At 36.3% G+C, this 23,115-nt stretch overlaps 1 pseudogene across 1 annotated transcript; it reads right to left on the bottom strand.

The window, feature by feature from the left end:
- Positions 1-3,314: 3,314 nt before the first annotated feature.
- LOC306662703 (lymphokine-activated killer T-cell-originated protein kinase-like) lies at positions 3,315-22,800 on the bottom strand (annotated as a pseudogene). The gene is made up of 8 exons (XR_013766646.1): positions 22,601-22,800; positions 20,927-21,004; positions 16,385-16,478; positions 11,612-11,755; positions 10,818-10,987; positions 9,095-9,223; positions 4,414-4,590; positions 3,315-3,821 (listed from the first exon to the last, which is right to left on the bottom strand). The product of XR_013766646.1 is annotated as a lymphokine-activated killer T-cell-originated protein kinase-like (transcript).
- Positions 22,801-23,115: the final 315 nt, after the last annotated feature.

Below are 23,115 nucleotides of genomic sequence, written 5' to 3'. Positions count from 1 at the left end.
GTCTTTAATCTTGAAGTTCTTTAGTGTTATTCAGTTTGTCCATCTTTTCTTTGATGATCGATGCTTTCTTAAGAAATCTTTCCCTAAGATCATGAAGTTGTTTGTATTAATTGTCTTTTATTTTCTGTGTTCGGGGCCTTACTCAGTAAGATTTTCCCACCCAGGACTAGCAAATTCTCAGAGATAAACAATTCTTCCTTCCCCTCAGTGCTGGTCATCGAATCCAGCCCATTCCACCAACCGAATCCTAATTATTGGGCTGTCAAATTCAGGGCCATTAACTACCTGCCTTAATCACCCCAGGGCCCAGTATCACAACTAAGAACAGCACCCCAGTCACAGCTTGCTGGAATTTACAAGGCTTTGTTGCCCAATCTGGCCTCTTAAGTCATGATTCTCCTACCACAGCCTTGCAAGTAGCTGGGATTACAAGTGTGTGCCACCACACCCAGGATGTACGTTTTCATATTAAACTGGTTATAATCCAAAAAAGATGAATTTTTAAAAATCTTTTGCCTGCAAACATATCTCCATTTTAGTTCACAATCATTTATAGTTTTGTCTTACATCAATTAGATTTGATACTTTTAAGGAGTATATTTTTAAAGCTTCATACTTGATATGACTGACATCTCTACATTGCCTACATTGACCTTGCAATCTTCAAACTTTTTTTGTGTATACAACTCAAAATCATCTATGAATGATTTCTTTCTTTTAGAATCTTTTGTTCTTGCAATATTGTCTAAGACCTCCAGTCCATTATAAGGTTGAGTGAGAGAAGTGGGCATCTTTGTTTCACCCAGATCTCACAGGAAAAGCTTTCAACGTTTCTGTTAATTGTTTTTACTATAGCATTTTTGTAGATAGGGAAACCCTTTCTTATAAGATCCCACCACTGTATGTTCCCAAGAACATCTTCAAGAGATTACTGGGACTTTATATAAGTCTTTGGGATAATTGATTTTTCTTCACCATGTATAACTGCTTTTTTTTTTTTTTTTTTTTTTTTTTTTAAATACAGGGTCTCACAAAGCTGCTTAGGGCCTTGCTAAATTGCTGAGGCTGGCTTTGAACTTGTCATCCTCCAAATCGCTGAGATTACAGGCATACAATGGCACTGTTTTTGAATGTTAAATCAATGATACATTCGACTTGGTCTTGATGTTTTGTTTCTGGATTTGACCAGTATTTTGTTTAGGATTTTCATTTGTTCATGAATGAGAATCTTTGTAGGGTTTGTAGTTTCCTTTTTTTTATTATATGTCTTTTTTTCCTTTCCAGATAATCAATTTATTAGTATTTTTAAAGACCCAACTTTGGCTATTTGTTTGTGAGGTTTTTCTATGCATGAGATTGTTTTATACATTTTTGCTCATTTCTTTTCCTACTGGAAGGGAGGTACTGTTGCTGAATGTGTCCTCCCAAAATTCATATTGAAATCCTAATCCCCAATGTGATGTTAAGAGGTGGGACATTTGTGGGTGATTAACTCATTAGGATGAAGACCTGAGTGGGATTAGTGCCTTTTAAAAGAAGCCCACGGGAGCTGCCTTAGCCCTTTCAGCCATGTGTGGTGCCATCTGAGGGAATGGACCCTCACTAAGACACCACCTTGATCTTGGGACTTCCCAGTTTCCAGAACTGAAATTTGTTTTGCAGCATCAGGAATCTAACCCAGGGATTCTCAAGCACACTAAACAAGTGCTCTACTAGTGAGCTATATTCAAAGCCCAAGAAGTGTATTTAGTTACAAGCTACCCAGCTTATGATAGTTACAGATGATGTAACTTATGATAGATCTAAAACAGGAGGCTTATTTTGTTTATCCTAAGTACTTGGCTCACTGAATTTCTAGCCTTTCAAATAGCATTTAAGGCTGGAAGCACATTTTTTTTTGCTGAACCCAAGTTTTTATATGTAGTATATCATTTAAAGATTCTAATTTTTATTCTGATCAACAAATTATAGGTCAAATAGGAACCAAGAGACATTAAAGAATAATAACATTTTTTTAGGCAGCTGCTGATTCTAGTTTATAGATGCAAACAGGCTTCTAGAGGCCTCATACTGGTAGTAAAGGCAAAGGTTTTGTGGGAGGTGAGAAAGCCACCTGTTTTAATTTGCTAAGTGATTCAGCAAAAAGCCCTGCTATGTAAACACGGGTTGCGCTTGAGAATGAGGGCCCATAAACAAAATAAGTTTACATCTGAGCCATAGTTCCATAATAAGAATAAAGGCCATTTTCTTGAAGTTGGTAGCACATTGCTGCAATCTTGTGTTGAGGATTCCCAAGACTTACCCAGACTAAAGGTAGGAAAGCATGCTGGATTTTTTGTTCCCTTTTAGATATCCAACTACAGGAACTGCAAACATTTCTCAAAAGTATTGGTTTATGTATTTTTAAAAAATACAATTCATGGTTTATGGCTTATAAATAGGAACTGCTAGTTCTCCTAGGAGAATGGGTACTTTGTTAGTTAAGCAGACCTATTAAGAGTGACATAATATGTAAATCAGAATGATAGTAGACTCTTGAGTTTCAGGATACAAAATTATACTTAGATTTCTCAACTCAATTTGCTTTCTTGTCATTTTAATTTAAAAAATTGTAGCCAAGTATAACACCTAGATTCACAATTATAATTCAGTAATTTTGAAAATTCCAAGGCTGTGGCCAATAGAAACTAGTGATAACAAAAATCAACTTTGTTTTACAGATTAACAAAATAAGGTCAAGAAAAGAAGGGCTGGAGTTGTGGCTCGGTGGTGGAGCACTTGCCTAGCACAGTGAGGCACTGGATTCAATCCTCAGCACCACATAAAAGTTAAAAAAAAAAAGTTGTTTAAAAGAGAAAGGAAAAGAAGCATTCTCACATTCACTCAAGCAGTTTAACGACAACATGAAAATCAATTGAGTATAAAGTAAGAAAGATAATGCTGAGACATTTGGTACAAAAACTGTCCTTTATTTTGTATTGTCCTATTTAAGTTCTATTATTTTTAATACCACTACTTTGAAAGCAATACAGATTAATAAATAAAAATTAAAAAATGAGTCTTGGTACAGAAAACACATTTAGTAAATTAAAGCAAACAACTAAAATTGGGGAGATACAAGACAGCAAGACAAGTCAAAGAGTCAAATTACCCAACGAGCTACTCTATTGAGTCATTTCTTCAAGTTCTAGTGACTATTTAGTAAGTACAATCAGCCAAAGAAATAGAAGCAAATGAAGGCTTTTGTGCTGTATAAAGTGCTAATTTAATCCACAAAAAGAGAAAATAAGAAAATCACTAATAAAAGTATGGTCACTCAATTCAAATTAATATTAGTTTACAACATATAGCTAGTGTTTTAACTCTGTATGAGCAACATCTAAGTGCCTGCATAGCTAGTTTTTTAAACTTCACAGAAAATCCAGTATAATACCAAGTGCTTATCATACAAATATAAAAGAATAGCCTTAAGAAGTTATTCAAATGTTAATAATACTATGTCCTACAAGAGGCCTCTTCCAGAGTCTAGTAACTAGATTATCGCAGTAACAATGTATCCAAACAAAGAGAACAGTTATATACACAAATCATACATCATTGTGAGATAGTCATGAATATGATCACTGGCCTTCTAGTTCTAAAGCTTCAACAATTTGTGCAGCAGAAGGACGATCTTTAGGATCTTCATTAGTGCATACAGAGAAGAGTTCAATTACTTTCTGGTAGGATTCATCCAGTTCTTCCATATTAATAGGTGGGCCTGGTTCCCAATGCTGCATAATATGCCTCATCATTGAAGTCACTTTCATCAAAAGTTTTATCTACTCGCAAAGGAATTAAGAGATTGAAATAAGCTTAACTATTTAAGGTCATGGAAAAGCTTAATAGCTTACCTTCTTGAGTAAGACCAGTGTGCTTTCCATTGTACCACAGGCAATCTCTCATTCATCTTGCCACTGAGTAGATTACTACTATCTTAGATTTTTAGGCTACCCACTCATAACTCCGCCTATGACACATTTTCAATATTTTTTTTCTCAAACAAGGGGAGTTTTTAAGGTAACTTTGTTTCTCTAGACCTACCTAAATTTATTTACTTATTTTCCATCAATCTAATTCTCACTTATATAACATTATATCTAACCAAATTAATCACCAGTATTAATGTACTCTGTACCTTACAAACTGTCTTCTAAGTCAAACCAACTTGCCTTTTAAAAAAATATATCTTAATGTAAAGATATAATTGTATAAGCTAATCTTCAATGTGAAGTGAAGAGACTGGGATTTATGTTCTATTCATACCACTAGTCTGGGGATGTAGTTTAGTGGTAGAGCATTTATCTAGCATGTGCAAGGCCCTGGGTTGGATCCCTAGAACTGAAAAAACAACAATAATAAAACAAAACTTACCTTCATCATCATCATCATCATAAAAATTAAAGTGTGGAATAGATAAAGTCATCATTTCCCACAGAGTAAGGCCATATGCAAATATGTCTGCCTTATCAGTAATGATGCCATTTTCCTCCAAAGCTTCCTTGGGCTTCCAAGGCTCAGTACCAATGTAACAGGCCTCAGGATCAGTCACTGAAATAAGCAAAATGCAAGTAAAAAAGTTATGAGAGCAAGCATTAGAAATTCCTAAGCAACACAAAGAAAAATGGGCAAATAGTTTGGATGGGGAGTTCACAGGATAATCAAATACCCAGCAAACATGAAAATACATTCAACTTCGTTGATAAAGTACTTTCCCTGTATCAGAATGGTAAACACTCAAAGTGGTAAGTTGTCAAGGACAGAGGGAAACAATTCTCTTAGAAAGTGGTAGAAATATAAATAGGTTGTGGATGACAAGATTTCAGACTCTAGAGCCAGACTGAATTCAAAAGCCAGACTCTAGTGCCTCCTCTGAATTCAGAGACATGCGAGCTGTTGGCCTTCAAGGATCCTTAATGGGCCTCAGGTTTTTCAGGTTTTTCGTTTTGTGAACTTGCTGTCATAAGACTGAGGATGAAGTTTCACTTTGATGTTTTCGCAACTGCTAAGTCAGAAAATAGGGAAAGGGTCAAGTCCACATTGGCTCTTAAAGCTTCTGCTCAGGAATGACACAGGTTCACTCACATTTCTATTTAATTTTAGAATCGATTCATCAATTTCAAAGAAAAAGACATCCATAATTCTGACTGGGAATAGAATGAATCTCTATGTCAATTTGGGAAGAATTAATATCTCAAAAGTATTGAGGTTCCAGTCTACAATCGTGATATTTCTCCATTTAGTTATACATTATTTAATTATCTCACTTATGCTTTATTTACTGATGCTTTACTACTAATACACAGAAATATAATAGCCAACTTCACTTTTTCTAGTCGTTTTATAGATTTCTTGGATGTTTAAAAGAAATCAGCAGAAACACCTACCTCAAGTTTTCTTTGTGGGAATGTCTCTTTAATAGATATAGGGCTATTGGATTCCCCATTTTCTTCCTGTATCAATTTTTTCTAATTATATTTTTTTCAAGGCAATTGTTCTTTTAAGTTGTCAAATTTAGTGGCATAAACTTTGTCTTATTATTCTTTAATTGTTTGTAGAATCTGTAGCTGTAATTCTTTTTCATTCCTGACATTGTTTCTCTTTTTTCCTGATTAATCTATAAGGATTTATAACTATTATTATCTTTTCCATGAACCAGCTTTAGGCTTTATTAATATTTTCTAGTGTTTGTTTTTTCTTCTGATTCCTGCTCATACCTTTCTTATTCCCCTTCTTTAGCCTACTTTGGATCTGTTTTGCTCTTTTCTGGCTTGCAAGTGAACACAGGTGATTGATTTAGAACTTTTTTTTTTTTTACTGTAGTCACTAACAGCTACAGATTTCCCTTTAGACCCTTCTTAGTTTTTTCCTCACATATTTTAATGTTGTCTTTCCTTATTATGTAATTCAAAATACTCTCCAATTGCCCTCATTGTTTTCTTTGACCTGTAGGTTATTTAAATTTTTGATGTTAAACTTCCAAATATTTGAGGTTTTCCTAGATATCTTGGTAGTTTCTAAATTAATTCCATGTGGCCCACAAACATTCTGATTTATTTGTAATGTTGTAAATTTTCCTTTTCATATTGAAAAGCTTTACTTCTACAACTAGAAAAAATTCAAAGTAACAGACAATATTCACTAGGTAATATTAAAGTATATTTAAAAAATGGAATTTTTCAATATTTGATTAATATAAACTCCCTTTCTTCACAAATATGGATAGAGTGAAAACAAAATGAGTTAATGTAAAATTTACTTTCAAAAATAGGAAAAAAAAAACCCATGGATCCCAAGATTGATTTGGTTAATCTGTCTGTTAGGTGGGTGACCCCTTCCTCCCTCGTACTGGGTACACTCTGGTGGAAGAGGATTGTTCTCAGTCAAGGGTATACACATGAGCAGCTGGGCTCCCCTACTAGAACCTCCAAACAAGCTCTCAAGGTCCAAATTGAAAACTGATGTAACTAAAGTTTCTACTCATCCCACAGTTCCAAGCTTCCGCATTGTTTGTTCAGGGAGAACTTTCCTGACATCCATCTGGGGTAAGTGCCATCTCCCTGAGAGGCATGCAGCTTGAGGAATAAACCTCGGTTGTTTTAAGTCACAGAGGTTTTTGAGGTCTACTTTACCACAGCAAAACTTGCCTGAGCTGAATGATGTACCAGCAGCAGCATCTACAGTGCATGAGGACACATTACCCTACACTGCTGATCAGACCAATATTGTTATTCCTTTGACAGGGTATTTACCAGTAAGGCACTATCCTTGGAGTCAAGGACACTACAGCGGAAAAAACAACCACAAGGTTCCATGTTCTTAGAGCTTACAAGTCTAACAGAATTAGAGAAACATTAATAGGTAATTTAAATAGGTATGATAAATGTTAACAGTGATTCACTAGGCTCACTGTCATTTAATCTTGCTTTTAAAAAATTACTACCATCAAATATAGTTTCCTAATTGCCATTTTAATTTTTTCATTTCTCAAGTCTATTTATAAGACTTCCATCTATTTCTCACTGATTAGCAATAATTCTTAATGCATTAGAAATATTAATCTTTTATACATTATTTTCTGTTTGTAGTGTCTTAATCTCCCTGTTCTCCCCATATAGCCACACACAGAAACTTTTTTCTTTAAATTAGAGGAGTAATCATGGTTTTTCCTTAATAGTTTATTGCTTTGGTATCCTATTTAAAGTCCTCCCCAAACCCAACAGCAGTGAAATATTTATCTACAATTTTTCCTACTGTTTTTTTTTTTTTACCCAATCTTCAATTGTGAGGATTAAAATGTGAAGACAGAAAACAGCTGTATTTTTTCTAAAATGTCCAGATAACATCATTTATTGGTTAAACTACCTCTTCCTAATACAAAAATGGCAACTTTGTCACAAAATTCTGGAAACTATTTCCTGACTAGATTTCTGCCCATTTTGGATGTATATCACTGCTTTAATAACTCTAGCTCTACAAAACCATTTTTCTCTTTTTCTTCTTTTTGGCAGTACTGGGAATCAAACCCCGGAGCACTCCCCCACTGAGTTACATTTCCAGTCCTTTTTAAAATTTTGAGGCAGGGTCTAGCTGTTGCACAGGTGACCTTGAACTGGGAATCTGCCTACCTCAGCTTCTCCAGGAGCTGCCCCAGGCAAGCACCACTGTGCCCAGCTTTATAAAACTTTTAAACATCTCCTCCTCATTCTTTCACAGTATTTTCCTGGCTATGTCTGAACAGTATCTTAACTAGGTTTTGATTTGTTGTAATTCTTATTTTTTGAGTATTTTCTAAGTGGAATTTGATTTTTCCTTTCAGCCAAAAATTATTTACACGTTTTAAATTCATAAAATAATTAGGAGTTTTTATTTCTTATTTTGCTACATATTTCTATATTTACAGCACTGACATCAATACATGTCAACTACTAAACTACTTTTATAATCTGCAGTTTTCTTTTGTGACCTAATAATACATGGCCAATTTAATAAATATTAATTTCCCCCCACCGCTGCACTAGGGACGAACCTAGGGGCTGCTCAACCGCCGAGCTCCACCCCAGTCCTTTCTGCTTTTTAAAACAGCCTCTCACCAAGTTGCTGAGGCCGCCCTAGAACTTGCCTCATCCTCCTGAGTCACTGGAATACAGGCATTGCTAGAACTACAGGTGTGTGCCATCTGGCAATTTTAATAAATACACTAATGCAGAGAGTTCAATCATATTACTCAGATCTTTTACATCTTAGTTTTTGTCTGATCTCTTCAGTTTTGAGAATATTACACTAAAAAAAATCTCATTTTTATTACATTTGAAGAATTTCTTTATTTCCCAAAGTTTTGATTTTGTTGTAGTATTTAGCATAAGGGGTTCAGGACAATTCTATTTTTATCAATTATAGATATCATATAGTCACTCTATTCTGGCTTTTGCCCTCAATTTGTAAACTTTGACTTCTGCTAGAAATTAAGGTTTACATATGATCTAAAAAGCATTCATGGACCATCGTTTTAATTAATATTCATATAAAAGAGGCATTCTCTTAAGTCTGGCACTTGATTCTCACCAAGAACATATCTTTAAATTTCTGAGAATGATCATATTTACAATAATGAGGGAAGAATGGGTTGAGCTGGGCCAAAAAGCAGAAAGCAGAAGACTGGTTTATATTAACATCCCTCTTTCCTAGTTCCACTCCAATTTCTTCATGCAGTTTCCCAAATATCATCACTTTACTGCTGAGAGTTCCCTTCAAAAACCTTATTAAAATTTATTTTTCATTTCCAGATGTTTACGTTTTAAAAATCTCAATCCACATTAGAAATCTTTCCCAACCTATCTTCAGTAAAACATAAGCTAATAATAAAGTCAATAATTAATGCTGTTTATGTGGTAAGGGAAGGAATTGGAGGCTAAGTCAAAGTGAATTAGAAAATAGAAAAATTACATATTTTCAAAAGTTTAAATCTTTGAACCATGTGAACTTACTATATATTTTTACATATAAAATCAAAAATTTTAAAGTTGTCCAAAAAATTTTAAATAATATTATTTACCAGTCATATTTTCATCCAGTGTAGAGAGACTCCAACATCACAGATTTTAATTGTTTCAAAATCACCTTTAATTACAACATTTGAAGACTTTATGTCTCCATGAAGCAGTTTCTTTTCTTGGTGCAGATACTAAAATTGTAAAAAATTTAACACATATGAGCAGAAGTACAACTTAATCGACATATATAACCTTCCAATAAACTTCAGGACTGGAAATGTAGTTTGGTGGTACAGCACTTGCCTAGCATTCACAAGGTCATGGGTTCAATCCTCAGCACCACAAGAAAATAAATTTTAAAAAATAAATAACCTTTAAATAGAACTAATGACTTGAACTCCCTTCCTAAACTATAAACCTATCTGACCATCATTTCTAATTATTTGGAGCCAGAGAAGGAAACATCCCATATTATCTAAAAGATTTCTTAAAGATAGAAGTCTAATTATATATATGTTAACTGTATTTTCAAACTCATTTTATGAATTTATATATCAGAAGGTGCTACTGCAATTTTCCAAATATATTTCAATTTTACTTGAGGCTACTATTTTAGAAATAATTTTGGAATCTTTCACAATCTTTCCTCAAATTGTTGTTTGTTTTTTCGGTAATGGGAATTAACTTAGGAATGCTCTACCACTAAACTAAATCCCCAACCCTTTTCAAAAATATTTAGTTTTGAGACAGGTTCTCACTAAGTTGCAGAGGCTATCTTAGTCTCCTGGTTAGCCAGGACTACAGGCATGCACCACTGTGTCCAGCTGAAATTATTGAGTTAATGAAGAAATGACTTAGGACCACATAATTCAGAAGCAGAAGTGGAAGCAGAAATGTAATCTAAGACTACATTTCGTTTTACACATTAACTCCTTTTTGTATTTGGCAAGTAATACATTTTAAAATGTCCTGCAAAATAGTTATTTGTTCATTCTTCAGTATTTGAGCATTTCTCTATGAGCCCAGCTTAGAAATGAGATGGTTCTTGGTGTAGATGTGCTCTTTACACAAGAACATTTACATGCTTAATTTAAATGCAATCCATCACACGATGAACAGACCCAAGTATATTTACTCTGTGATTTATTAGTTCCATTATTTATACACATTAAAAATCATTACTAAATTCAGACTTTAAATTTATCCTATTTAAAATTAGTTTATAAGGTATTAGAATATGTATATTTAGAAACATTGCTTTTTTTCCTAATCTGTTTCATCAATCAATTCATTTGAACTTTTAACATGCAACTTTGCATCACTATCATCATTACCTGATCCAGTTTCCATTCACCCAATAGTTTTCTGGAGCCAATGTTACTTCTGTGTAAGTGGATTAGTATACAGAATTTTTTATCCAAAAGCACAATAATTTCTTTGCACAAGACTGACAGTTTCCTTCATTGAACCTACAGGTATAATACCCATGATATTCAAAACTTGACACCCCACAAAATAATCCATGGGGGTTTGCTTACATCAACATGGGTAAGGCTATGCCCCTAGGAATAATTACTAAATTTATGTTAATGATCCATTTAACTAAGTCTAACATGATCTCTATTGCAAAACAACCTGGTCTCAAGTTATTTCAGGCATATGTGGGGGTCCCTAAACAATACTTTCCTGATCAAAATAAAGAAACAGTAAGCTCTGCAATATAAGACCTCTATACAGATTTTAACTTAAGGGTTAGGGTTAGATAAAATACAATGTTATAGTTACCTTTAGCCCTCTTGCCATGTTCAAAGCAACTTTTAAAATTATAGGTGCTGGAAAAGCATCTTGGCTATCTTTATTTCGCTCTTCTATTAAATCATTTAGAGACTTTTCACCTCCATACTCCATAGCAAGGCACAGACTGCCATCATTGGCTTCAGTAAAAGCACGATAACCTCGAGAAAACAGGACATGTCTTTTATACAGCACTGTGACCGAAAGCATGAATGTGGGCTAATACTAACGAGCATAGGATCAAACAGGCATTATTTACAAAACTAATTCAGTAGAAAAAATTTTAAATGCCTCCAGTGTTTGCCACTAGTACCACAAATTAAAATATTTTTATACTCTGTGCCTAAGTAGAATGATTTTGTACTAAGAATGCAAAATGAAAGCAGGAAATTATTTAAAGGAAGATCATTTTAATAGAACAGCACCATATGACTATATCCTCATGAAGTTTAAATTTATACTTCAATATCTAAAGTATTTTTATGAGATTTTTTTTCTTTCTTTCAATCCAGGGGGTTCTATACCACTAAGCTACATCTCCAACCCTTTTTATTTTAAGACAAATTCTCACTAAGTTGCCCAGGCTGACCTCAAACTTGCAATCCTCCTACTTCAGCCTCCAGAGTAGCACAGGGTATGTGCCACTGCACTAGGCAAGAACTTTTTTTAAGACTTTCCAATTAATTTGATTCCTAACAATCTCTAGCCCAAATCTCTTCATTTTTACTAGTGAAACCAGAACAACATTATTTTACAAACAGGTAACAAATGAGTTTAAAACTTACCTACAATGTTTTGGATGATGAAGGTTTTTCAAAATCTTAGCCTCATCAGTTAGTCTCTTTTGATATATACTCCGATAATCATCACTACATATGGGATTAATCTTTTTCACAGCCCAAGGAGAATGAGACAAACCTCTTGGAGATCTAAAATAAGTAAGTAAATAAATATATACACACATATGTGTATATACTAATAAAAAAAATAGTATGAAAATGAATAAAGACAACAATACACTTTCATACAAGAACTTTCAAATTTTGAAAGAGACCTAACAGTAATTGTTTTTAAAAAATACTTAAAGTATTTTAGACTGTCAATGCCTCTGCTACTTGTCTTTTGCAACTGGAACATAAGATGAGAGAAATCTGATGTCTATATGCAGAGATGGAATAAAAAGAGAAGGATAAGGATGGACTGTTACAAACTATGTAAAATTATAAATTTTAAGCTAGGCACATGCCTATAATCCCACAACTGGGGAGGATCTCAAGTTCAAAGCCAGCTTCAGCAACTTAGCAAGGCCCAAAGCAATTTAGTGAAACCTTGTCTCAAATAAAAAAGAGAAAGGGCAGAGGATGTGGCTCAGTGGTAGAGTGTCCCTGGGTTCAATTCCCAATACCAAAATAATAATAATAATAATAATAATAATAATAATAATAACAATAATAATAATAATAAAATGTGTATATATATATATATACGCACACACATTTTAAACTTGAAAACTACTATACTATTTTCTATTTTTTCTCTTCTAGCATACCATACAACCAAATACTTATTAAGCATTTATATGAATCAGAGCTGAGTTACAGAATAAAATAATAAACAGTAAACCTTAAGAAATTTAACTTAAAGAGATAAAAAAAACACTTGACCCATATATTATCACCCAAAGAATAGAATGCTATTCTTCACCAACGAATATTGTACTTCTACACAGATCAATTTATATGTCTCATATGCTCAAAGACATACTTAAGAGAGAATAAGAAACATAAAAATGAGAAAAATATAAATTTTTTATTTTCCTAGAAAGATTCATCCATGTTCAGAGTATTTAAGGTGTAAATAGTTAAAGGCTAAATAAATAGGCAAAACAAAGGGAGAGGCTTACTTGGTAAGTTAGGCATTTATTAGTGAAGAGAATCATGAAAGTGAAAACATGCAGCATAAGGACACAAAGGCTAATGAAAGGGTTTCAAAGGTTCGAGACAAAAGTTTTCACCATAAGAACATAAAACAACAGACTGGGCTGCAATGGTGGCTCAGTAGTGCAGCACTTGCCTACCATGTGTGAGGACCTGGGCTCTCGGCCTCAGCAAAGGGGAAGGGATGTAGCCAGGCATGGGGGTGCACACCTGTAATCCCAGTTCAGAGGCTGAGGAGGTGGCTCCCAAGCTCCAGGCCAGCCTGGGCAACTTAGTAAGACCCTGTGTCAAAAAATAAAAAGGGCCTGAGATGTAGCTCAGGAAGAGCAGCCCTGGTTCCATCCCAGTACCAAAAAAGAGAGAAAAAAGAATAGAGACTGAACCAAAGATACAGTTAGCTTTGTACTCTCACAGGCAGAGCCCTGCATTGCATAACTTTGCTTAACTGAAAATCCTGTACCCAAAAGAACCATAAGATTTCTTAATTCATAAATACATATTATCTATAAGTTCATCTAAATTGTTTTTAAACTTCCAGGATTTTTTTTTTTTTTTTTTTTTTTTTGAGGTACCAGGGATTGAACCCAAGGATGCTTTACCACTGAGCCACATATCCAGCCCTTTTTTTAAATATTTTATTTAGAGACAGGGTCTCTCTGAGTTGCTTAGAGCCTTGCTAAGTTACTGAGGCTGGCTTTGAACTTGCAATCCTCCTACCTTGGCCCCCAGAGCCACTGGGACTACCAGCATGCACTGCTGTGCCCAGCTAAACTTCCAGTTTTAAATGACAGCAGCATTTGAGTGGAAACCTCTTCCATATCATTATAAGGTTTAAAAAAAAAAAAACAGCCATTTTTCAAGTTTCAGGGTTACCCCGTAGCTCTTGAATGTTTAGAATCTAGTGAGAAAGTCCATCCTTTCCTTTTCCATACTTACTCTGATCTACAGAATAACAAGAACTGATTTATAAAATCTGAATAAAATACTTGGCTAAGCTAAAAATTGGTTCATAAAAATAATAAAACAAATTTCTGATGAGATTATGCAAGGAAAAATAAATAAAAGGAAGCATAAATAATACTGCAAATAAAAATGGGAACATGACTACAGATATACAAAAATTTTACTCAATAGTTTAAAATCTTCCTACAAGAAATAAAAGGCATAGATGATTCTATAAGTGACTTTACTAAACTCTCAAGAAATCTGCTGTTCAATCTCATACAAACTATTCCTCAGAAAATGGAAAATAAAAGGAACTCTAAGTCTAGTATAACTTTCATTTTTAAAAAAAATCAAAAAGGGAGTGCAGGAAAAGGAAAATCACAACCAACTTCACTCATATACTTACGGAACAAAAATTCCTAGCAAATATTAACAATCAATTTATTTAATAATCAAAATATGTTGGATATCTTAGGAATTCAAACTCGACTTAACATTAAGAAATATAGACTTCTGGATTAAAATTATAGCTTCAATGTATACATATAGTAGCACATGCCTGTAATCCCAGTGACTGGAGGATGAGGCAGGAGGATTGTAAGTTTAAGGCCAGCCTCAGCAACTTAGTGAGGCCCTAAGCAACTTAGCAAGACCCTTTCTCAAAATAAAAAATAAAAAAGGCTAGGGATGAGGCTCAGTGGTTCAATCCCCAGTACCAACAAACATATACATATACTTTTATCCTTTCCAAATCCTCTAAAATCATAGCAAATAGCTGTTTTAAGACATATACGAGAATGGAAATAATAGTAGAGGAGACAAGAGCAATACAATTTCAGAAGCTAAAAAGCAGATGAAAGCAATTGACCTAAAAGGCCCAGTGAACTGCTTGAAACATACGTAAAAAGCAGGTGGATTCCTATATACCAGTCCCAAGTCTGTACCACTGGGCAGGCCCCAACCCGACTTCTAGAGACCTGCTTGGGGAGGAGGTAAAACAGAGGGTCTTCAGCCTTTGGTTTACTAACAGTTGAAAACATGAGAATCATGTAGGAACAGGGTAGTAACTAATAGCCATAGGTATACTAAATGCTCAATGAGTTTTTACATGTGTACACATCTGTTACTGATATATCCAGATCAAGATATACAACACGTCTACAGCCTCAAAAGACTTGGGTATTATTTTTAAGAAAGGTAATTAAAAACAAGATTTAAAAACTGAAAAATTCAACCAAAACCTTGGAAGACACAATTTGGGAAATCTCCAAGAAAACAGCAAAAGACAAGACAACCACACAAAAAATAGGTTAGAAATGAGTCCAGTAAGTTCAATATCCAAATAATAGGATTTGAAGTAAAAAATAGAGAAAAAAGGTTGAAAATCATCAACAATTCTTTTTTTAATTCTAAAAATTTAAGAACAGGAACTATCAAATGCCAAGAGGCACACACAAAGACATGCCATTGTCATATTTCAGGATAATGGCAACCATCAGATCAAAAAGATCTGGGAGAGGAGGAGAGACAGATGACATAAAACATGAAAAGCAATCAGCAATCAGAAAGGCTTCACAACTCTCAGCAGCAACACTATAACTAAAAAGCAATGTTGGTGACTGACAGTCTCAAAATTCTGGAGGAAAATTATTCCCAAACAAGAAATGCTTCAGGAATACCCACTCGTATGTAATTGCTAGAATATTCTCAATTCATTAGCCTCTTATTAAAGAAAGCATTTCTGTTTGGAAACAATATAAATGTAGACGATGCTAAGATAGCCTAAGAAAGGCCGGACTAATCAGGCTGATTCCAAGAATACATTAAGGAATACATATTAACTGAGTCATCTGCCACTTCAATATGAAACTAGATAAAAAGTAATGACTAAAAGAAACAATTTTGGGGAAAAAAAAAAAAAAAACTGTTGCCAGGTACAGTGGCACTCGCCTGTAATCCCAATAACTGAGGAGGCTAAGGCAGGAGGACTACAAGTTCAATGCCTACCTAGGCAACTTAGTGACTGTCTCAAAATTAAAAAAAAAAAAAAGAAAAAAGCTGGGGATATAGGTACCTCAGTGGTAGAGCACCTTGTGGGGGTTCAATCCCCAGTAAAACACACACAGACACACACACACACAAACTGTTGACATCTATATTATTAATAATTAGCACCATACTTATTCAATTACTTCAATTTTTCTAACACAATCTTCCTACTTTAAAATCATATATTTCCTCCTTTTGATAACAATGCCATAAGAAAGAAAACCCTTTTGACTTCTTTTAGAAGGAAAGATTTTGGGAAGGCAACTCACCAGATAGAGGAAGTATCAGTCACTATCATTTTCAACTAATGGCTTCCTCTTTGAAGTTTACTTACTGAGAATCTTATGTTAATACCACAAAGGAAACTGTTCCTCTGCCACTTCCCCTTCTTATAGAAGCCAAGGAAAAATTATAAGGTAAACTACTTCCTCTTCAATAATTCATCAGGAGGAAGTTACAAGAAAAGTATACCAGGCAAGAGTGCTGGAAGTTATTGCATTCTGGGGACTGGAATACAGCAGTCGGGCAGGACAAGAGGCATACCCCAAAGCCACATACTTGAATTTTCATATTCCGTCTTTGTTTCTGAGTTCCATGTGAAAGGCTAACCTGAAATTTTACACTCACCTTTTCATTAGGTAAACATTTACCCCAGTCCCAAAGCCAAGCTTCTGCATAAATGGAGAGGCAGGAATATTTATACATGGAGTTGAACATAACACTAAATGTCAGAAAGAGAAACAAAAAAAAACAATTAGTATTTGAAAATACCTAACAAAAGCATCCTAATGTTTCAAAAATACTGTCATTAAGACTACTAATTGGCATAATCCTTTTGGAGAGCAATTATAGTTATCTACCCTAATCTTAAATGGACACCCTTTGACCAAGCCTACTTTTAAAATTCTGTACAACACTAACCCTGAAGCAGATGTCAGTAAATGGCCTGTTTCTGTATAGCCCACAGACTAAGAATGAATTGTTTTCACATTTTTAAAGTATTGTTAAAAAATAAAGAACATACAACAGAGTTCCTGTGTGGCCTTCTAGGTCGAAACTATGTACCAACTGCCCTTTTACAAATGTTTCCTGAACCCTTGCATCACAACATTTGAATATTTGAATATTGGGCATTTCTTTTTTCTTTCTTTCTTTTTTTTTTTTTTTTGGCACTGAGGGTTGAACCCAGGGGTGCTCTACCACTGAGCTATAAATCCCAAGCCCTTTTATGTTTCATTTTGAGATCTGAGTTGTTCAGGCTGGCCTTGAACTTAGCCTCCCTAGTCGCTGGGATTACAGGCATGCATCACCATGCCCAGAATGTGTTTTGTTTTTGTGACTGCAAAAAAAAAAAAAGACTAAAAAAAAGCATACAACCCTAAGTGATCATCATCAGAAGCCTAATTATAGTATACATTCCAGAGCATTATAGTCTTTAAAAAGATGTGATAAAGGAGTTCTACTTCTGCTCATGAACTATTAACTGCTTGAAATTACCCTCTCACCATGAACAACTGGAACACCTGGCACAATATAATGGTTTTTTAGACATAACAACAAGCAAATTAGGTCTGTGTTCTCCAACAGAAGAGAAACAAAAGAAGTGAGCCCTGTATCATTGCCCTAACTTTCTGCATAAAGGCAGTTTACAGGCTGCAACATAAAGGAAAACAGGTTGGCAGTCTTGTCAACTAAGGGGAAAGAGATCAAAGAGGCTAGGTGACTAGAATTTGTAGAGCAGAGAACTGAAGAGGAGGGAGCTGGAAAACGAGTGCTCTGAAGATCTGGAAAGCTCTCCCACTGAGTGCTTGGCTAAGTACTCATCTGCACACACAATGGTTAAGATCCCCAAAACCAGGAAAGTAACAAGCTAAATAATTACTGGAAATCACACAAGTCTAGGAATAAGTTCACTTTACCATCAGTCAGAATGTGGTAACCCTGGTCACAACTTGGAAGAACAGCTAACTTTTAGCCCAACATAAAAAAATCTATCAAAAATCTTAAAAGCAAGTCCCAAAAGGAATAGACTAACATGCAGGTAAGTTAACTTTAGACCTTAATGAAATCAAACACTCCGAAAGAATAACAAAGTCCAGCACTTAATGATGTAAAATATAAAAAAATTACCAACCATGAAAGAAGCAAGGAAATATGCCCCACACCAGGACAAAAATAAACCAACAGAAACATACCATCAAATGACAGGGATGGTAGAATTAACTGACAAGAAATCTTAAACATATAAATCTTAAAAACGTGCTTAATGATGTAAAGAAAACTTGAAGAATGAAAAATACAACAGATAAGAAAAATCACCTTTGAGTCTAAGAAAGGTGAACAGACTCTCAAGATACAGCAACAAAACTACCAAAAATGAAGCGGGGGGGGGGGGGGGGGGGGGGGGGGGAGCCAGTGAGCTATGGGGCAATAACAAAATAGCAAATTTAAATTCCACCATAATTTATTAAGTGTAAATGGTCTAAATTGTTATCCAATCATCTCTGCCACAAGAAACATATTCTGTATTTATGTGTTCAGTACAGAAGCCATTACCCAAATGTGGTTACTTAGACTAGAAGTGTGGCTAATACAAATGAGGAACTAAATGGTGATTTTACTTAATTATGATTAATTTGAATCCAAATTTAAATAGCCACATGTGGCTAATGATGAACTAATCCAACTAAAGGCAGAAGTTGTCAGAATGAATAGAAACAAAACTGCATGATATTTACAGTAAACTCACTTTTAAATATAAAAACAAATAAAAGGTTGGAAAACATGCCATTCAAACAATCAAAATAAAGCTGGATGGCTCTGTTAATATCACATAAAATGGGCTTCAAAACCAAGTATCACTCAGGATAAAGAAAGGCATTTTGTAATAGTTAAGTGGTAAATTCATCAAAAGAAATAACTATCCTAAATGTGTTAAGTACTTAACAACAAAGCTTCAAAATACATGAAGCAAAAAGTAACAGAACTGAAGGGAAGAAAAATCCAGACAAATCCATAATTGTAGTTGAAGACTTTAACATTCCTCTCTCAGTAATTAAGAGAAAATACAGAAAAAAATCAGTAGGGATACAAAGGACCTGAATAAAACAAACAGGTCAAATGGATTAACCTAATTGACATGTATGCAACACTGCACCCAGCAACAGATGAAATATGACCTTTTCACATACGTGCAACATTCACCAAAACAGAAGAACCTCAAGTCAAACTGATTTAAAAAAAAAAAAAAAAAAAAAAAAAACACATAAAATACCAGCATCAGACACCAAAAAGGACAGAAGGGTAATCAGGGTATATCAAAAATAACTTTATGCCAATAATTTGAATATTTAGAAGTAATGGACAAATTCCTCAAAATATGCTAATAAAGTTCACAAAGAAAAAAAAAAAACAGATAACTTGAATAGTACTATATTTATTAACTGTGAAACCAGTTAAAATCTTCCTATAAACTGGGAGTTGTGGCACACACCTGTAATCCCAACTACTTGGGAGGCTGAGGTGAGCATGAATACAGCAAATGTCAGCAAATCAAGTCACCAATAGATAAAATACATCTTGACCAAAGTGGCTTTACCCCAGGAATAAAATGCTGGTTTAACATTTGAAAATTAAAATAATTTGGTACATTAACAGATTAAAAAAATAAAACTGATTCAGTAGAAGTACTTGACAAAATTCAATTTCCATTTATAATAATCGGGAACAGGAGGAATATTTCTCAAACTGATGCGTGTTTGTTACATCAAATATAATATACTGAGAGCAAGGCGGATGTGTCCACTAAAACTTTTTTTAATTCAGTACTGGAGATTGAATCCAGGGGCACTCTACCACTGAGCTATAACTCCCTTTATTTTTCCCCCTTATTTTAGTTGTTGCTGGACTTTTATTTTATTTACTTATTTATATGCAATGCTGAGCGACTCACACATGCTAGGCAAGTGATCTACCACTGAGTCACAACCCCAGCCCCATCCCCAATCTTTTTCATATTTTACTTGAGACAGGGTGTTGCTAAGACCAAGGCTGTCCTCAAACTTGAAATCTTCCTGCCTCAGCCTCCCAATTACCTAGGTGTCCGGAGCCGGCAGGTCACGCGCCCTGCCTTGCCTCAAGGTCACGCGCCTTGGCTCATGGTCAGGCGCTTTGACTCATGGTCACGCCCCCTGCCACGCCTCATGCTGAGCTAAGATGGCGCCTGCCAGATGCTGGCGGGGCGTGCCATTACCTGTTTATACACCTGTCAGACTATACCGGGTGCATCACACTAGATTGCGTGGTGCTTCATGATTGGACAATTACACTTCCTTATTGGAGTTCTGGCGCGAGACTAGTCTTGCCTTCGCTCGCTTTACTCTGATTGGTTTCTGTACTTTGTATTAACTGTTTATTCCTCTAATAAACAAGACTTGATCAGGCTTTTGTCTTGTCTCCATTTCTCGTGTCTCTTGTCTCTTTCAATCCCAGCACCCCGCTCCAGGTACCCGTTGATGTCCTGCGGGCTGGGGCACCTAGGATTACAGGCTTGTGCCACTGTGGCTGATTTTAGTCTTATTTATTATTTTTTAAAAAATGTTAGTACTGGACATTGAACCCAGTGGTGCTTTACCACTGAGCTACTTTACCAGTCCTTTTTATTTTTTATTTTGAGACAGGCGGTCACTCTTAAGTTGCTGAGGCTGGCCTCAAACTAGCACTCCTCCTGCCTCAGCCTCCCAAGTTGCTGGAGTCACAGGTGTGTACCACCATGCCAAGCTGATTTTAACTATTTTTAATATAATGTGAATTAAGAGTCAAGATTCATTTTTTGGATATAGAGATCCAATTGTTGAAAAGATTTTCCTCCTCTCACTGAATTGCCTTAAAAAATATCTTTTCCTCATAAGAGCATGTAAGGAAGGGAGAAATGTAAAGCAATTCCTCAATGGTTCAAGCTAAACTGATTCTTCACCAGGCTGTTAGAGTTAATTAGTCCATAGGTAACCAAACTCTGTCCTATTAAATAAGTCTTGTTAAGATTAACATTATAAAAGAGACTTACACTAGAGCCATGCATGAAAGATAGTAAAAGAACAAACTAAAACAACACTAAGACCTTTCTAGTAGTAACAACAATGAAGAAACATCTCATTACATCTGTCTTACCAGATTTCCTTTTATCAGATAATTTGCTTGGTGTCTTGAAATCATCAATTCCTTCCATTGTAACAACCACTCTAGGTCCTATGATAAAAATAATGTTACACTGCAGTTACAAAGAATACAACTCTTGTTGACACAGAAAAATTCCTGTAACATCACTCATTTTTATAAGAACACAAATTCTGAAAATTGAAAAAGACCTCGACAAATATTTTGTCCAATTTTATTTATAGTGAGAAAAGTGAAAGCCAAAGGTAGTTACTCACCTGTGTTCGTACTATTAGTAATTGGGGGGGAGGGGTTATTAATCACAAAATAATATATGCACTTGATGAAAGAAAACCCACTTAGTTCAAAAAGGTAAAAAGAATGTCTTCCTCTCACACATCCCAGAAGTTGGAAACAGTTCTCCCATCCAGGAAAATGTCTATGCAAACAACATTCTTCATAATAGCCACATAGATGATAAATGTATAAACAAAATGTGGTATATGTACACAAAGAAATATTATTCAGTCAAAAAAGGAATAAGGTACTGATATAGACAACATAAATGAACCTTGAAAATATCATGCTAAGTGAAAGAAAAGAGACACAGAAGGCCACATATATGATGATCCCTTTTGCAGAAAATATCCTGATTTCCTGATGAGCAGACTGGTTAGGACTATGTCAAGAATGGCTCCATTTTCTCAACTGAGCACCTAGAAAAACAGGGGCACTGTTGAGAGTAGAAATTCACCTTTCCATGCCACATTAAACGTCTAGGTAGAAATGTCAAATATATGGCCATATTTGTGTACCTAGGATATAAGTCTGGAATCCAATGGCTGAAGACAAATTTGTGAGATAACAGCACAGAGGTGGCGCTAAGGCCAAGAGAGTAGGTAAGACCACCAGGGCATCCGTGTAAGAAGAGGTTAGCAAAGTCGGATGCTGAAAACCCTGGCCAGTAGAGTGACCTGGCAAGACTCATTGCCAACTAAAAACCACTGAATTTTTTCATCATTTTCTTGAGACACAGGGAACTGCCACACCTTGCATGCTTAAGCCGTGTGCACGCACATGTACCGAGCCCCTGCCCCTCGCAGTTGTCTGAGGCACGTCTTAACGACAGCTCTGGGCTGGCTGTTCACAGGTTCTGCAGACGGCAAGTCAGTTCTTAGAAGACGGGACGCAGCCTGTGGGTTTCCTGGAGGACGATCCGCCTTAGCAGCGGTGCTGCCGTGGCCGGGCGGCACGCCACGCTCCGTGGAGGACCGGAGACAGTTTTCGAAGCCAAGAGCTGTGCAAGGAGCGGTACTCAAACGTTAGCAGGCCGGCAGGCGGACCGGCGGACCTGCTGTCCGAAGGCCCAGGCCCCGGGACTCTGCCGGCCACGCCGGGTGCGGATGGCGGCGGAAAAGGGGAAACCGAAAGAATGGGAGAGAAACTGGCGCTCGTGAGAAAAGAGACGCAAAAGGCGCAGAGGCAGCGGGCGAGGCCCGGACGCTGGCGGAGGCCCCAGAGCCGGCAGCCCGGCCCGGGAGGCAGCGCGTCCCCGCCGCGTCCCCGCCGCCGAGCACCGGGCCTTCCTCTCGGGAACCGCCGCCGCGCCCCGCGCTCGAGCGAGGGGAGGAAGAAAGCGCCCACTTGGAAGCGGAGCGACGCCGCGGAGTAAGGACAGAAGAAACGTACGTGTCGTCCTCAAAAGGCCCCAGCCGGAAACCCGCACCACCACACAGGCGGCAGCGGCCGTTGCGTCCCGACCGCTCTTCACTTTCAAAAGGCCGCGCGCCGCCCCCGCGGCGGCCGGGAACTACGGCGGGCGCGAGGGACAGAAGGCGCCGGATTCGCCGTCCCGCTTCGTCCGCCCCCCGGTGCGCTTCCAAGGCGAGTGGGAGGAAGAGAGACGCAGAAAGGACGAGCTGATTGACGCCACTGTCTGCAGTTTGGAAGGTGGAAGCTGTTCCCCAATTGCAAACGCTTGGATCTGGGTTCAGAACGTGTAATGATCAGTACGTAAATTTTATCAGGTTTCTGTGACCTGGAAACACCACAGCAACTCTTGTCTCAGAGGAACTGCCATTTGGGCTGAGAATAAAAATAAATATTTAGTAGTTTTGCTAACCCTTGTAATTACAAAATTCAGTTCACCATTCACTCACTTAATCAACAAATACTTACCTAGTACTTGCTATGTGCCAAGTGTG

The sequence above is a fragment of the Sciurus vulgaris genome, assembly GCF_902686455.1.
Source record: "Sciurus vulgaris genome assembly, chromosome: 5".
NCBI classification, from domain to species: Eukaryota; Metazoa; Chordata; class Mammalia; order Rodentia; family Sciuridae; genus Sciurus; species Sciurus vulgaris.
Note: the sequence above shows the minus strand (reverse complement) of the source record. Positions and strands in the feature narration are given on the sequence as shown.